Raw genomic sequence first — 18,770 nt, forward strand, 5'->3', positions numbered from 1 at the left:
GAATGAGCCAATATCTTAAAGACTATTAGCTGATGGAGTTCACACAGCATGGTTAGAAATTCGTATCAAAGCTATCAGAATCTAAAAGAAATCACAAACCTTACTTAGTTGTGAATCCTATAAGATACAACAATAACAGCATGACAAGACATGCACATTGGTACAATGGTGGCACACATATCATGTGAGTAACCAATTACTTTCTAAACAACTTTAGGCCCACTCAGGGAGAAGTAAGAGTCACTCTACAAGATGAAACCTATACTGTACACATTTATTGGGGGAAAGAGCCTGTGGCTAGATAGATTATAAAACCAATGGGAGAACCGTCTTGGACCATAATTCTCTGAAACTGTTAATCCAATAAAAGTCTTGGTCGTATTGTTTTATTACATCAATAGAAAATGAACTAATACAGCCTGCTAAATAATTATAGTATTAAACTGATCTATAATGACTCATTGTTATGCCCATTGTTTGAAGGATCTCTTAACCCTCATGAGAGAGTTTTTTCTTATAGTGGTGGTTAACTCAGAGACTAGCAACCTTTCAATGTTCAAAGAATAAGAGACTGCACAATTTTAATTCCAAATGAGATATCTATGTTATAGCCTGTATACCCAAGGATCAGAGAACATGTTGGAAGAGGATGTGGAAAGATTATAAGAGTCATAAGTGGTGGGTGGATATGAGTAAACAATATTTTTGGGATACAACAGAGCAGTCATGCATATGACTTTACAGAATTTGATCTGGGGGAGTTTGGGGAGGGATTGAATATGACGAAAATTTAGTGTATAGAATTCTTAGTGAACTAATAACAATGAGAAAAAATATAATAAGGAAAAAAGTAAACTTTATGAAACTGTTTCCATTATAAAACATATTTTGGACCACATGAATCCATATTCCATGAACAGAAAACTATTATTTGGCTAAAAAATAAACATCCCTTATTATTTTTGATGTGAGAGCTATGTTGCACAATGACCATCATCTTAGAAAGAATTAGATTTTTCAAATTCTCCATCAATCAAAATTTTCACTGTAAAACTTCTGTAAATATGCCAAGTCATAATTAGGGTCCAATAGAAACATTATTTTTAACTTTTATTTCTTGATGTGATTTATATGCAAATAGTTACATTTGATTGAGCTATTCTTGTTCCTTGAGCATAGATTGGTCCCATCTGGTACTCAAAGATATCCTAAACATATCCATCTGCCAAAGGACAAGTTTGTATATACCTGTTGGGCCATGTTTAGCAAGTACCAGGTGCCCTTAAGATATAGGCTTATATTTTGAAACTTCTTGTATATAAGCTTTTGTTTGGTTGATTTCAGTTACACAAATACATTCTTTTTTAAACTAACAATCCATCTGTTTTCTGAAGAGTTACTGTTTGATCTTTTTTGACAAATACTACTTATTAGATTTAAATAGAGTAGATTCTACTGAGCTCTACAATTTTTACAGTTATAAAATGTGATTTCAAAAATGTAATGTGTAACTGCAATTAATAATCTGAATCAGGAACTTCTTTAACACAAGAGTAAATAAATCCTGGAATAATTCCAAAATCACTGCTTGAAATGTATTCATTTTGTCATATAGGCACTTAAAAGGAATAAACACCTATCACTATGTGCTTGATGAAATATGAAATGTCTGGTACTTTTTAAATTATGTGCTTATATTGTAGTGTTCTAAAAGTTACTCTAAGATCCAGTGGATAAGAAAATCTGCTATGTGACTATACTTTCTAGAAATGACAGGGAAGCTTCACTTATGATTCTTCAACAAATGTTGCCTAAATAAGATATAAACAAACATAACAAAAATACACATTTAAACATGGAAGGAGGAAATCTTATAGGTCCCACTCATAAATGGAATTACATGCAACTAAGGAATGCTTAGTGTGGGAAAAATAATCTTCCCCAGAGATAAGTCTCTGAGGTGATCCCTGAAGGTGTCATGCAGGGAAGGGAACCCTGCAAAGAGACAGGAATGAAAACCTGGTGCAGATTGCCTCCAAAAACCTGGATTAGACTTTTAGGAAGTATAGTAACAGGCACTTTACTCCCAATGTCTTGAAGCCCAGCACCATTTGGGAAAATGTTTGCTGGTGTAATATAATCCCCATTGCACAAGGAAACATAATTACATTGAAACTCTACTCAGGGTACATTTCATTTCCTCCAAGATGATGCGTCATAGAGATAAGCTAACTGTACTAGCTTCTCTACTACTAAGGGTCTAAGGGTCTGGATTGATCTCATTCATACTGATAGCACAAAACCCTCTTGGGATATTAGTTATCTGCGGTCCTGGTTGTGGGACCTTGGTGGAGCATTATCATTTACATTACTAGCTACCTCTGATCTTGGTTGTAAAGTTTGATATGATCTGGCCCAAGAGATAATGCAAATCACCAGGCTATTAATCATTTCCAATTTTGAACTTTCTGGATGGAAGAAAAGGTTTTTCATATTCCTCATTGGAAAGACAATCTTGTGTGCTCAACATTCCTGGTTTCTCTAGAGATCTGTGTGCACATAGACATTCATGCTATCCTCTCAACAAAATTTCTAATTGGTTATCAAACACTAAGTCATCAGTATTGAAGTAATATAATAATATACATATAAGTTACAACAAAAGAACTGATCAGGTTATATATACATAAACATATATATATATGTTTATGTATATTATATGTATTGTGTACATAATGGTGTGTATGTGTGAGCATGTGTATAACAAAACAATAGAAGTCAAGAATCAGAGAGGGGACAAGTATAGGAAGCATAGGAAATTGTATGGGGGACAGGAAAGGGAATTTATTATATAATTTTATTTTAATTTTTTTAAAAAAATATTCAAATTATTTTAATAAGATCTAGAATATAGTCATTTGTGCTGGCAATTTTCTAAACTTACCATCAATAATAAATATTCCTGCATAAATATCAGAATTTTTAAAATATATTGCCTTCAGTATATCATTCTTACTATATTTCTTAGGGAATTCCTTGTTGACAGTGAACTATCATAATTTCCTAGACAAAACAGACAAAAACAACTACTACTGAAGTCTTTTCTTTTCAAGAAGAGAATAGAAAATCAAGGTAATCCTGGAATTACTTACTGATCAATACTCTCTTACAATTCCTTTTAGCTCACCAAAATTTTAGACAGATTTTGTTCCCTAGGCTTTTGCCACTCTTTTGGGATATATATTTTAGAGAACTTTAAAACTGTAAGTTCTTTCTTTCTTTTTCTTATAAAATATAAAATGTTTTTTCTAAGGCTCTTACCAGTTTGACAACTGAAGAAATAATCTTTCTAATAATCTGAAAACCATGCATTTAAAATATAAACACCGAATATGATAAAGTCCTCAATATCTGACCTCTGTGAGAATAAAGAAACCTAATTAATGGGTACCAATGAAAAAACACAAATGCATTAATCTCAATAAAAAAAAATAAAGTAGAAGCAAATATGAGAAACTCAGAAATAATTCAATTAACTCTACAAAGTGCTCCAAATACTCCTCCACACTAATTAGTTGCTCACCCAACATATTCCCTCATTTCTTCAGAAGCTTACTCCAGCATTAAAACATTTCCACCTCTTGTTTTAGGGAACTCACTTTAGTCTTTATTTTGTACTGCAGTAGCCCTATAAAAATTTTCTTTGCCGGTTTAATTTTATCTAACACAGATTTGCCTTGACAGTATACATTCATTAAGAAGCGTTGTTTATGCATGGTGATAGATATGGATCCATTTTCATTCTTCTACAGGTTGACATCCAGTTTTGCCAGCACAATTTGTTGAAGATGCTCTCTTTTTTCCATTGTATACTTTTAGCTCCTTTATCGAAAATCAGGTGTTCATAGGTTTGTGGGTTAATGTCAGGGTCTTCTATTCGATTCCATTGGTCGACTTCTCTGTTTTTATGCCAATACCAAGCTGTTTTCAATACTGTAGCTCTGTAGTAGAGTTTGAACCCACACACTGAGACAATGGGGATGTTCTATTGGGAACTCACCAAGGCCAGCTGGCCTGGGTCTGGAAAAGCCTGGGATAAATCCGGACTCTCTGAACATAGCAGACAATGAGGACTACTGAGAACTCAAGAACAATGGCAATGGGTTTCTGATCCTACTGCACGCACTGGCTTTGTGGGAGCCTAGGCAGTTTGGATGCTCAACTTACTAGACCTGGATGGAGGTTGGGGTTCCTTGGACTTCCCACAGGACAGGGAACCCTGATTGCTTTTCGGGCTGGGGGGAGACTTAATTGGGGGAGGGGGAGGGAAATGGGAGGCGGTGGAGGGGAAGAGAAAGAAATCTTTAATAAATAAATAAATTAATTAAAAAAAACAAAAACAAAAACAAAAAAAGAAGAAGCGTTGTTTAAAAATGTCAATTCATCTACAATTTTTCAGTAGGTATTTACTGAGGAAATCTTCATAATTCAACCCATAATACATGACTGAAACTATGCTGTTTTTATTATTCAGTATGTTTTTCTAAATTAGAGATAGTAGTTTCTTTGGCTTAGTCAGGACTAAAAGATTTCTTAGGATGTGAAACATCCAAGATTAACTCAGAGAATATCTGTGGCATAGTGAGATATTTTGTCAGCCAATTCCAAATGTGTCATTTTGTTATGCCAAAAGTCTATTCTGGGAAGTTTAGAAATAAGTATCCTGGTGATACTGTCAGTTTTTATAGCTCAACTTCTATTCTCTCAAGATCCAGTTTCAGCTTTGTGCATAAAATATCTTAAACAGCTACATAAGAATTCCAAAGAAATAACCAACATTTACTCTTCTCTAGTAATTTATACTCTGGAATAAGAAATGTAGCATGCTTTTTTATTATGTGGCTTGAGATAACTATATGACTTCCTTAGGAAATGAAATAAAAACCAAACAAAACAACAATAGGGAAAAGTTCAATGTCATACAGAACTTTGAAATCTCTTTTTAATATAGACCATTGAAAATGAAGTATTTAACAGGAATACTACAGAAAATTTCAACCTATATCTTTCAGAAATATTTAAAGAAGTTTAGAAACAAATGAAACCTACTGCAGTTGAGTAAGTGGGTTATAATTATTTAGCAACTGCTATAAGGAAGGAATCAGCCACTTTCACTTAATCTTGGAGACTCAAGACAAACAAGTAGTTGAAATACTTTGTAGCTTAGAGAAAGAAAAGTTGCATGTATGCTCTGACTTGAGGTTCTGAAAGGATAAAGTTTGAGATAACTGATTTGGAACAGAAAATTTTTAAGATTTCTTGATTGGCCTGCAAGTTGTGAGAAAGTATGATTAAACTTGCTGTAATTAACCATGTTCTTATCATTCTGTACTTATTGCCACAAAAGACATGTTTAGGATCTTCCAAGGGCTGATATATTTTTATTGAGTCAGAAATCTATTGCTACAAATGGTCTGGATAGTGTTTTATTTATTTATTAATTCATTCAATAAGGGTCATTTGCAGGAGCATGCCCAAGCCAGGGACATCTTTTGGAGCAAGACTGAGCCACGAATCTCAGCTGAAGCAAGCCTGAGGCAGCAACTACAGCATGAACAGTTACAAGGGAGTGACTGCTGAGGTAACGGACACAACCAGAGACCTCTGTGGGACCAACCACATACGAGAAACCTCTGAGTGATCAGGTGCAAGTCAGCGGCCTGTGTAGTACCAGGTACAAATCAGTAACCTCTGAGGGCCTAGGTCTAAGCCAGGAACTTCTGTTGAGCAGGCCCGAGGCATCAACCTCAGCAGGAGTAACCCCAAGCAAGCAATCTACATAGTATCTAGGATTGCATACCGATGCCCAGGAATGCTGAGCGACCTCTGGGAATACCAAGTGACCTCCAGGGTGACTGGAAACATGTCCCTAAATGCACCATGATGAGCAGCCATCTGAGCCTGAATCCACTGGCACCTGGAAGACTGATCACCAGAGACACAGCCCCAATTATACCAGTCAGAGGAAAACTTGAATATATGAGGTAAGAACACACTCAACAACACAAAGAGCATCATGACAACAACAAAAACTAGTGGCCCTACAACAGTGAGATGTTAAAACTCAAATATACAAGAAGCAGAAGAAAATGACCTAAAGAGTAACATCAGGAGAATGTTCAAGGCCCTTAAAGAGGATATTAAAAATTTACATCAAAGAAAGTGAGGGAAAAAAAACAAATTAAAAAAATGCAAGAAATCAATTCCCTAAAGAAAACCAAGAAAAAATAATCAAACAGATCAATACTTGAAAACTAAAATAGAGACAATAGAGAAAACACAAACCAAGGGAATTATAGAAGCAGAAATTGTGAGAAAACAACCAGGAACCACAAATGCAAGACAAACAGCAGAATACAAGAAATGAAAAAGAGAATCTCAATCGCTGAAGATACAATAGAATACACATTGGTCAAAGAAAACATTAAATCTAGCAAAAGCTTAACACAAAATATATGGGAAATAAAGGACACCATGAAAATAACAAAATTAAGAATAATTGGGAAAAAAGAAGGATAAGGAGTCCAACTCAAAAATACAGGAAATATATTCAATAAAATCATTGGAAAATATTTTTCCAACTAAAAGAAAGATATGCATATAAAGATATAAGAAGCTTACAGAACACAAAATAGCCTGGGTCAAAAAAATAATAATGAAAACACTAAATGTACAGAATAAAGACAGAATATTGAGAGGTGCAAAGGAAAAAGGCAAAGTAACATATAAAGGCAGACCTATCAGAATTATACATGACTTCTCAATGGACTCAATGAAAGACAGAAGATCCTGATCAAGAGTTATACAGACATTAAAAGACCATTGATGCCAGCCAGACTGCTATACCCAGAAAAAATTTCAATCACCATAGAAGGACAAAACAAGATATTCCACGACAATACCAGAATTAACCAATACCTAGCCACAAACCCAGATCTATGCAAAATATTAGAAGAAAAACTCCAAACTAAGGAAGGTGGTTACATCGACAAAAACACAGACAATAGATGATCTCACAGCACCAAATCCCAAAGAAGGGGAAAAAAATCACACAATAACATACCACCAATGGAAACTGAATTAATAGGAGATAGCAATCACTGGTCATTAATATCCCTTAATATAAATGGACTCTTCTCACCTATAAAAAGACACAAGCTAACAGATTGGATATAAAAACAGAATCCACCCTTCTGCTGCATACAAGATATATACCTCAACCTCAGAGACAAACATCACCTCAGAGTAAAGGGTTAGAAAAAAATTTTCTAATCAAATGGACCTAAAAACACACTGATGTAGCTATCCTAATATCTGACAAAATAGACTTCAAAATAAAATCAATCAAAAGAGACAAAGAAGGACATTTCATAATAGTCACAGGAAAAATGCATCAAGAGGAAATCTCAATACTGAGCATCTATGAGCCAAATACAAAGGCACTCTCATATATAAAAGAAATACTACAAAAGCTTAAATCACACATTAAAACCCTCACACTAATCGTGGCAGTCTTTAATATCCCACTTTCTCCCTGGACAAGTTTGTTAGGAAGAAAATTAACAAATAAATAAAAGAACTCACAGATGTTATAACACAAATGGAGTTAACTGACATCTATAGAACATTCCATCCAAACATAAAAGGATATCCCTCCTTCTCAGTACCTCATGGAACCGTCTGAAAAATTGATATATACTAGGTAACAAAGGAAACCTCACCAGATACAAAAAAGGGGGGAATAGCTCCATGTAGCTTATCAGATCACCATGGATTAAAATTAGAATTCAACAGCAACACTAATTTCAGAAAGCAAACCAACACATGGAAATTAAACAAAGCTCATCTGACTCATCGATGAGTCAAGAAAGAAATTAAAGACTTCTTAAAATTCAATGAAAATCATGACACGGCATACCCAAATTTATGAGACACAGGGAAACCAGTTTTAAGAGGAAAGTTTATAGCACTAGATGCCTATGTGAAGAAGCTGGGAAAAATTCCCGCACTAGTGAGGTAACAGAACATTTGAAAACTGTAGAACAAAAAGAAGCAAACTCACCTAAGAGAACTAGATGGGAGGAAATAAACAAATGAGAACTGAAATCAACAAAACTGAAACAAAGAAAACAAATATAAAAAATCAATGAGACAAAGAGTTGGTTCTTCAAGAAAGTCAACAAAACAGACAAACTTTATCCAAACTAACAAAAAGGCAGACAGAGAATATACAAATTAAGAAAATCAGAAAGAAAAAGTGGGATATAACAACAGACATGGAGGAAGTCCAGAGAATCATTAGACCATATTTTGAAAATCTGTACTCCACAAAATTGGAAATGTTAAGGGAAATGGACAGTTTTCTGGATACATATCACTTACCAAAATTAAATCAAGACCATTAGGAAAACTAACTAGACGTATAATTGCTAAAGAAATACAGTCATCAAAAGTCTCCCAACCAAAAAAAAAAAAAAAAAAAACAGGATCTGTTGAAATAGGAGCGGCGGTCTACTTTCCTGGCACCCAGCCGCCCGCACAGCTAGCTTATGCCTGAAATAATTACATGGAAACTGTATTCCTTTAAACACCGCTCAGCCCATTATATCTACCCTTTTCTTGCTAAATCTCGCACCTGGACTAGCCCATTTCTAATAATCTGTGTAGCCCATGAGCTGGCTTACCAGAGAAGATCTTAACCTGCGTCTGTCCAGAGTAGGAGAATCATGGCGACTCACTGACTCAGCTTCTTTCTCCCAGCCTTCTGTTCTGTTTACTCCTCCCACCTATATTCTAACCTATCAGGGCCAAGCAGTTTCTTTCTTCCATAACCAATGAAATCAACAGATTGATATATGACACTCCCACATCAAGGATCAGATGGTTTCAGTGTAGAATTTTACAATATTTTCAAATAAGAATTTATACAACATACATGTAAATATGTGCATCTTTATATTAAATAGCTATAGTTGTATCTCAAAAAAAGAATTAATACCAATACTTCCCATATTTTTCCACACAATAGAAACAGAAGAAACATAACCAAACTCTTTTTATGGGGCTACAATTACCCTGATATCCAAACCACAGAAAGACATTACTAAGAAAGGGATTTAGACCAATCTCACTCATGAACATTGATGCAAATATACTCAATAAAACACTGGCAAACTGAATCCAAGAACAAATCAGAAAAGTTAGTCACCATGATCAAGTCAGCTTCATCCCTAAAATGCAGGGTTGATTCAACATGTGAAAATCTGTGAATGTTATCTGCTATATAAACAAACTGAAAAGAAAACAAACAAACAAAAACCACCAAATGATAAGCACATTAGATGCTAAAAAAGCCTTCAAAGTAATACAAAATCCCTTCATAATAAAGGTCTTTAAGAGAAGAGGGATACAAGGAACATACCTAAACATAATGAAGACAGTATACAGCAAGCCAACACCCAACATTAAACTAAATGGAGAAAAACTCAATGCTATCCCACTGAAATCATGAACAAGACAAAATTGTCCAATCTTTTCATATCTACTCATTGTAGTTCCTGAGGTTCTATCTAGAGAAATAAGACAACAAAAGGCTATCAAGGGGATACAAATCCAAAAATAAGTCAAACTCTCACTATCTGCTGATGATATGATAGTTTACATAAGTGAATTTAAAAAATTCCAACAACTCATAAACACCTTCAGTAATGTAGCAGGATACAAGATTAACTTAACAAAGAAGTAGCCCTCCTTTACACAATTAATAAATGGGCTGAGAAACAATTCAGAGAAACATCATCCTTCACAATAGCCACAAATAGCATAAAATATCTTGGAGTAACTCTAACCACACAAATGAAAGACATGTATGACAAGAACTTTAAATCTTTGATGAAAGACACTGAAGAAGACACCAAAAATAAAACAAAAATAAAAAGTTCTCCCATGCTCTTTAGTAGGAAGAAATAACATAATAAAAATGACAATCTTCCCAAAAGCAATCTACAAATTCAGTGCCATGGCCAGCAAAATTCTTCACACACCTAAAAAGAACAATAGTCAAAACATATAAAAAGTCAAAAATCCAAGGTAGCTAAAATAATCATTTACAATAAAGGAACTTCTGGAGGCATCACAATCCCTGACTTCAAACTCTATTGCAGAGCTACAGTACTGAAAACAGCCTGGAATTGGCATAAAAACAATAGAAGGACCAATGGAACTGAATCAAAGACCCAGATATCAATTCACACACCTATGAACACCTGATACTTGACAAAGAAGCAAAAAATATAAAATTGAAAAAATAAAGCATTTTCAATAAATGGTGCTGGCACAACTGGATATCAACATGTAGAAGAATGCAAATAGATACATATCTATCACCATACGCAAAACTCAAGTCCAAATGTGTTGGATGGATGAAAACGTAAGTCATAAACAATGCCACACCAGTTTGGAATTATGATTAATAGGGTAGTATTTATTTAAAGGGGAAAAAACTTACAGATCACCGTCAGCCCTCTGCGCAACCAGGAAGGAAGTCTAGTCACCGGCGGAGCAGGAAGTGAAGAGAGAGAGGAGAGGGAAGTGGCCGCTTTTTTAAAGGGAGAGAGACCACGCCCCAAGGGACTGGTATCTCAGCGGCGATAGGCTGGAGGAGTGGGAGGACCTCCCGTAACAGATGGAAGATGCCTGTTAGTTCCCAGCTGCTCAGCCCTGAAATAATCACACAGAAACTATATTATTTAAATCACTGCTTGGCCCATTAGTTCTAGCTTCTTATTGGTTAGCCCTTATATATTAATTTAACCCATTTCAATTAATCTGTGTATCACCACATGGCTGTGGCTTACAGGCTAAAGTTCCAGTGTCTATCTCTGTTGGGGCCACATGTCTTTTCCCTTACTCCACCTATATTTGAAGGCTTGGTATAACTATTTTGGAAAGATTAAGAGGTGTGGAACTGTTGGAGGAGCTATGTCACTAAGGATATTTTTTGAAGTTTCAAAACCCATGCTAGGATCAGTCTCATTCTCTATTTCCAATTATTGGTCAATTTGTAAGCTCTGAGCTACTGCCCCACTACCATGGATGTTTATCTGCTGTCGTACTTTGTACCATGATGGCCGTGGACTCAACCTCTGAAACTGTAAGCAGATCCTTAATTGTTTTTTTTTCATAATTCTCTTTGGTTATAGTATCTTTTCACAGCAAGAGAAGTTGCTAAGCCAAAGACTACCAATGGATAAAAACCATCACTAACCCAAGCTAGTTGTAGTGCTTAAAAACATAACAATGACCATCTTGGCACAGTATTCCCATGGGTCCCAATGTGCCATTTATACCTTTGGAGTGACCAGTGGCCATACTGCTGAGCTTACAGCTAACTCAATAGGAAGAAATTTATACCTGTTACTTCAAACTCAACCAACTACTTGTTTATAGTGTGGGCATAGAACTTACAGGAGTACCTACTTCTCTCGCTTTACCAAAAAATATAATTTCTAACTGCATTCTGAATACTTACCCTTATACCTATAGATAAGTGTACCTCTCCTCTACACATACAGTAAAACTATTTGCAATGACAAAAAAACTACATAATCCAATATCTGGTCAAAATACAGAGAATCAATTGTGGTGTGCCCAAACCAGGGTTGATATTCTTCTAACACAATTTTGACAGATATTATTCATATATATATAGCAAAAGGGGAAGTAGGAGAATGATTGTAACAGCCAGAGAAACAGAATATTTGTTGTGATACAGTGTCATCTATAATTGTCAGTGAAGCTCATGAAAACTAAACAATGTGGTAGCATAAAGACCTGTACTATGACTTCTCCCTTTGATTAGAGTAAATTTTAGAGTTTTGTTTAAAATTTATGTATTTTATCTTAACAATTGTTTACCTTTCTACCTCTTCTTGGTACTACCTCTAAAAGAAATTATGCCTGAAAGATCACATGGTCATATACATTGTTATAAGTCATTTATTTGCTATACTTCTTAATTATTGTTGATTGGTTGGTTTGTATAGCAGTAATATTTGGTTATACACTAGGTAACTGTGTGTCTAGTCTCTGGTTCTTAGTCACTCAAGCAGTGCCAGATATAGGTTCAATATCATGGAGTATACTTTAGGTAAAATAAGATGTTGGTTGGTTAATCCCCCAATCTTTGTGCCACTGTTGGGTTATCATCACTTGCAGAAAGGACACCATTGTAGCTCAAAACATTTGTGGCTGGCTTGGTGATAACATGTTACTTTAGATAGAATGTACAGTTCCTTCCCAAGACAAAAATGCTAGAAAAAGGGGGTAAATATTCTACATAAGCTTTACCTCTACTTCTCTATATTCAATGAGTATTGTAGATATTTACTGACAAATGATTGGAAAGAGAGAAAACCTCGGTCAACAGAGTGGAACCCATGTGGACAACTGCATCCACAAAAGGCCCGAGATAGCTTTGAAAGTAATTCTAGACAAAAAAAAGAGAATAGATTTAAGCACAGGTTATTGATAGCAGCATTTTCTCAGGTGGGCCCTGCTTGCTAAAGGCAAATGTGTCTCATTCAAGAGAGGCTTCCTGACTCAGCTTTAGCTGTAAAACCTTGCAGCTCTTTTAAAAGGCCCTGCAACTAAACACTTAAATAATGTTGATGAAAAGCTGATCACATGCTTTTTGGTTTTCAGCCATAGTAGGAAAAAGTCCATGCTGCTTTAAAATGCTAGCTTTCTGGGCTGTTCTGCCAGAGCAAACTCTGACTCTTTCAGGCAGGAGTTCTGGCTACAGAGCATTTGAGTATGGTTTGTGAGTAGATAGCTGCAGCTTTCTTGCTGGCAAGGACCTAAGGACCTGGAAATGCCATAGAGTTGTGGCAATAAACATAGCTACAGCCAGTACCTCTGCCATAAGCCTGGAATCTCAGAAAGCTAAGGAATGGGCTGGATCCAGCCACCAAAGCCACAGCTTTAACCTCAGCCATATTGCTTAGGAAATTAAAGACTAATTTGTTCAGAAAAACAGAGATATACAGTAAAGAGAGAGTGGAAAATGAAGAAAACCTCTAAATGGTTTACAGCGTGTTAAAAAATATATGCAGACTAAAGGTTAAAGTTCTTAAAACAAAAAAGAGAGTAGTTGGGTGTGGTGGCACAAACCTTTATTCCCAACAATTGGATGGCAGAGGTAGACAACTGACCTCTGTGAGATCAAGGTGTGGTGGCACATGCTTTTAATCCCAACACTTGAGAGGCAGAGGCAGACAGATCTCTATGAGTTCAAAGTGTGGTGGCACACACCTTTAATCCCAGCACTTGGGAGACAGAGCCAAGCAGATCACTGTGAGTTCAAGGACAACCTGTTATACAGAGTAAATTCTCTCTACACAGAAAAATTCTGTCTCAAATAGCCAAAAATTAAAAGTAAAAATAAAAGGAATAGAGGTTAAAATAAAGCAACATAAAGATGAAAAATACACAGAAAGTCTGGATACTGTGTGTTATTATCTTCTCTTTGAATTGTTTGAATGTTGAGTAAGGAGCGACACCTGCTAAAAGATATTTGTTTATAAATGCTTCCGAATTAATACAAGATAGGTATTTTGAAAATACCTTGACTTCAAAATTGAAGTCAAAATGTATGTTACTTTGGAAAAGAGGTTTTGTTTTTGTTTCCAAAGGAAATGAGAGACTGTGGATTCATTCTGAGATAACAAAACTCAGGTTTGATCAAGGAAGACCACCTGAGTAATTTCTGATAGGAGCAGATGGCCCAGATGTCTGAGTACAACATCCAGAACACATTCAAGACTGCTACCTGAGATGATCAAGCCTCACAGGATACTCCACTCAGGGCTTGATCATAATTCTAAATTTTCTTTAGGTCTCCATAAGATTAGCAGCACCTCCAACCAGCAGTAAGTAGCCTGGAAAACTATGCCCACATTCCCCAAAATTGGACTATGAATATTTTTTCTTTGTTTAGAATATTGGTTACAAGTTGTTATGGCTAACGGTCAGGAGAAAAGCTAAATGAAGGATATTAGATTCAGAGTTCTTGTTTTTAGAAAAAGAGGGAGAAGTGGTGTGGGGCAATCGTCTGTGTTCTGTCTATTATATTTTAAATAAATTCTGATTGGCCAGTAGCTAGGAAGGAAGGACAACCAGACAGGAAGTAGGGACAGATAAATGAGAACAAGATAATTCTGTTAAGAGGAAAGTTTTATCTGCAGTCCTGATCCAGTCACAGAGCAAGTAAGATGTGATTGCCTCGCTGAATAAGGTACCGAGCCTTGTGGCTAATATAGACAAGAATAATGGGCTACTATAAGTTATAAGACTTAATAAAAAGCCTGAGCTAATGGGCCAATCAATTTATAACTAATATAGACCTCTATATGTTTTCTTTGTGACTTAATGACTGCGGGAACTGGGCAAGACAGAAAACTGACAACAGATATTGTCTTGAGCAATGAGGCCTGGCTGTCAATTTAGGAAAGCAACTTCCAAAACACTGAATAGTTTGGGATTCCATTGGAACCATTTGGCCAACAACTCAATTAGACATAATCCAGTCCCTATAATAGAAGCTTCATTTGGTGACAAGTGATATCCAGTTGGTATTCTGTCTCCTTGGCATTTTTCAATTTCATTTAGTATAGCTTGAGGACTGGCTTGTTGAGGTTTCTGTCCCGCTCAATATCCCACAGCCAGCAAGCCCCAAAGAAAATCACACAGAGATCTCCACAAGTTACAAAACTGATTGGCCCATTATCTCAGTCTTCTTATTAGATCTTGTAGCTTATATTAACCCGCTATTCTTATTTATGTTAGCCATGTGGCTCAGTACCTTTCTCAGCCAGCAGGTTACATCTTGCTTCTCGGTGGTCTGGTCAGGAATGAGAGGAACAGGCTTCCTCTTTTCCAGCATTCTCCTGTTCTCATCACCCTACCTCTACTTCCTGTCTGATTGATCCACCTATACTTCCTGCCTGGCCAATCAGCGTTTTATTAAAATACATGATTGACAGAATACAGGCAATTCTTTCACATGAGTTTAGATTGCCTTAAATATCTATATACTTTAGGAAAAATTTACTCTATTAGATTTCAGTAAAACCCCTTGAGTTGTGACCCCTAATTTTAGCTGTCTGCCCCCATATTCCTTGCCTCATCCCCTTCTTTCCACTGCCACCCAACTTGATTCTCCAATTTTTGGTCACCCCATTCATCCTTAACTATCTATTTCATTTTCCTCTCTGGTGATACCCTAATGCCTTACTCTATCCCTGTCCTCTTTAGTTTGATGGATTATAGCTGATTATTACTGACTTAAAGCTAATCCCCACATATAAGCAAATGCATACCGTATTTGTTATTTTCACTTAAGATTATTTTTTCTAGTTTTATCCATTTACATGTAAAATTCATGGTATCATTTTTTGAAGAGATGAGTAACTCTCTTTTCCATAAATGTACACATTTTCTTTATTCATTCTTCTGTTGAGAAACATAGAGGTTTTTTCTAATATCTGTCTATTCTGAATAGAACAGCAATGAACATGGTTAATCAAGAGTCTCTGGGGTCAGATGAAATGACCTTTGGGTATATACTCAAGAATGGTATAGAGGGATATTGATGTAAATGGATACCCCTCTTCCTGACAAACTGCCATATTGATGTATAGTGGCTGTAAGGGTTTCCAGTTCTACTAGTAATACATGAAAATTTCTGTTGAAATAGGAGTGGAAGGGCTACGTCCCCAGCACCCCGGCCGCCAGCTAGCTTATGCCCCGAAATAACAACACACAAATTGTATTCATTTAAACACTGCTTGACCCATTAGCTCTAGCCCTTACTGGCTAATTCTGATATCCCGATCAACCCATTTCTAATAAACTGTGTAACACCGATCTTCCCCGGAAAGATTCAGCATGTCTGACCTAGTGGATGGCTGCATCGCCGTCTGCCTCAGAGAGCAGAGTTATCGCTTCTGCCCAGGAGAGAGGAGCATGGCGTCTCTGTCTGAGGCGTCTACCTCACTTCCTCTTCCTCCCAGCATTCTGTTCTGTTTACTCAGCCCACCTATGCTTTAACCTCTGAGGCCAAGCAGTTTCTTTATTACTTAACCAATGACCTTCCTCCATCAAATTTCACTTTCTCCATATCCTCGTTAACACAAAATACCATTTGTTTTGGTGATTTTAGACCTTCTAATGGGTATAAGATAAATTCTCAAAGTAGTTTTGATTTACATGTTCCTAATGGATAAGAATGTTAAGCATTTCTTTAAATGTTTCTCAAATAATTGAGTTTCCTCTATTGGGTATTCTCTTTTTAGGTCTGTACAATTTTTGATTGAGTTTTTTCTTGATATCTAGTTTTTAAGTTCTTTATATATTTTTTATATTAACCCTGTATTGAATGCATAGTTGTTTAAAAAAATCTTTTCTCCATTCTGTAGGCTATTGATTTATCTGAATAATGGTGTTATTTGCAGTGTAGAAGCTTCTTAGTTTTATCAGGCTCCATTTATTTTTTGTTTATATTGCCTGAGTTGTTAAGGTTTTGTTCAGGAAGCATCTCATGTGCCAAAGAAAATGCTATTCCAAACTTTCTCTTCTATTACACTAAGCATATCTAGATTTATTTTGCAGTCTTTGATGCATTTGAAATTGACTTTTGATCAGAGAGATAAATATAGATATATTTGGAATCTTCTACTTTCAGCCCTCCAATTCAATCATCATAATTTGTTAAAGATGCTTTTTGGTGGCTTGATTACAAAAAAAACTCAGGTTTCCAAATATGTGGAGATTTATGTCTGGCTCTTCAATTCTATTGAAGAACATGTTTGCTTTTGTGCCAATATCATGCTGCTGTTATTACAGTAGCTTTGTCAGACAACGTAAAATCTGAGGTAGCGATACCTCTTTAAGAACCTTTTGACTAGGTATGGAGAGTGTGGACAACCATGCATATTCCTGATTTTGGTAGAAATTATTTGAGTTTAAGTTGATATTGGATACTTGCTTGTTGTAAACTTCTTTTATTATGTCAAGGGGTATGTCCTTTGTATCCATTACCTCTCCAGGACTTTTATCATGAAAGAGGTATTGGATTTTTTCAAAATTCTTTTCTTCATCTAATGAGATGATTATATGATTTTTACCTTTCTGTCTGTTTATGTGATGGGGTACATTCATCAATTTACACATATTTGAATCATCTCCACATCTCCAGGATAAAGTTTACTTGGTCATGGTAGAACTTTTTAATTTGTCCTTAGATTTTGTTTGCAATTATTTTATTGAGAATTTTACATCCATGTCCATAAGAGATGTTTGTGTGTAATTCCCCTTGATGAGGAGTCATGTGTTTTGGGTATCAAGGTAACTATGTCCTTATTAAACTAATTGGGCAATGTTCCTTCTGTTTCTGTTTTGGGGAATAATTTGAGGAGTATCCTCATTACTTCTTTGAAAATCTAGTAGAGTGCTTTGCCAACACAACCTGACAATCTGGCCCTTGACTTTTCTTGTTTGTTTGGGAGAATTTTAATTAGCGTTTCTATTTCACTAGCGGTTATAGGTCTTGTTAAATGGCTTATCTAATCTTGATTTAATAACTGGTATGTATTGTAAAAATTATACATTTTTTTAGATTTTACTACTGGTGGGAATACTGGTACAACTTTCATTCTTCATTTAATAATTTGCACTTCTCTCTCTTTTATTGGTGAATATAGTTAAAAGTTTGTTTCTTTTCTTATACTTTCAAATGATCATTATATGCTTTAATTTCTCTTTTAGTTTGTACTGTTTCCATTGTAAAATTTCTGTTCTATTTTTTTTTCTCCTCTGGTTGTAGATCTTGGAAACTTTGGGGCTCTCCAACCATGTGAACCAATCTGGGTAATAGCCTCTCTCTCTTTTACTCACAGCTTTTCTCTCTGTGTCCCTGTCTCTCTTATGTATTTGTATCGACAAGTTTGTGTGTCTGTGAACCTCATTCTACCCATTACTTTCTCTCATCCTTCAAATGCACACACACATACACACACATTCTTAGTACTCTTCTAAAAGATCCAATTCCCTCTTTTGAGCTATGCAAGCACAAATAGCAAGAATACATGTAGTATACATATATACATGCAGACAAACACAGACACAAATAATAAAATTGATAAATATAAGTAAAATCTTAAACTCAGTTTATAATTGTCATGATTTTTTTATTCATTCCATCATTTATTTATATTAGTATGATGCTAAGGCTAAAACTGCTAGGTGAATTTTTAAGCAGAAAAGGGAATTTTTCATTCTTAATTTTTCTCACCCAAAATATTTACTAATATCACAAGGTTTCTCAGTTATAAAGTCAATATTAGATCACTATCAGTTTTGTAGTTTTAATAAGAATACCAACTTTATATGAGATGATACTACTGGAGAAACTGGATCACAGGTATACAAAGAGGATTATTTTGTAGTAGTTTTGAAGATTTTCTGATATTTTAAAATTCTACCTTGTTTACTTTATAAAGTTTTAAGTACAATTTATTACCTTTATTAATTTTGTCTATGTATGTCCCGTCCCTTAGTTTGGGTATGTATGCATCTGTCTTCCTGTCTGTGTGTAAATGTTTTCTATGGCTTTTATTTGAAATTTGTAAGATAAGCTTAAGGAAACAGTTTTT

Source organism: Microtus pennsylvanicus, chromosome X (assembly GCF_037038515.1).
Source record: "Microtus pennsylvanicus isolate mMicPen1 chromosome X, mMicPen1.hap1, whole genome shotgun sequence".
NCBI classification, from domain to species: domain Eukaryota; kingdom Metazoa; phylum Chordata; class Mammalia; order Rodentia; family Cricetidae; genus Microtus; species Microtus pennsylvanicus.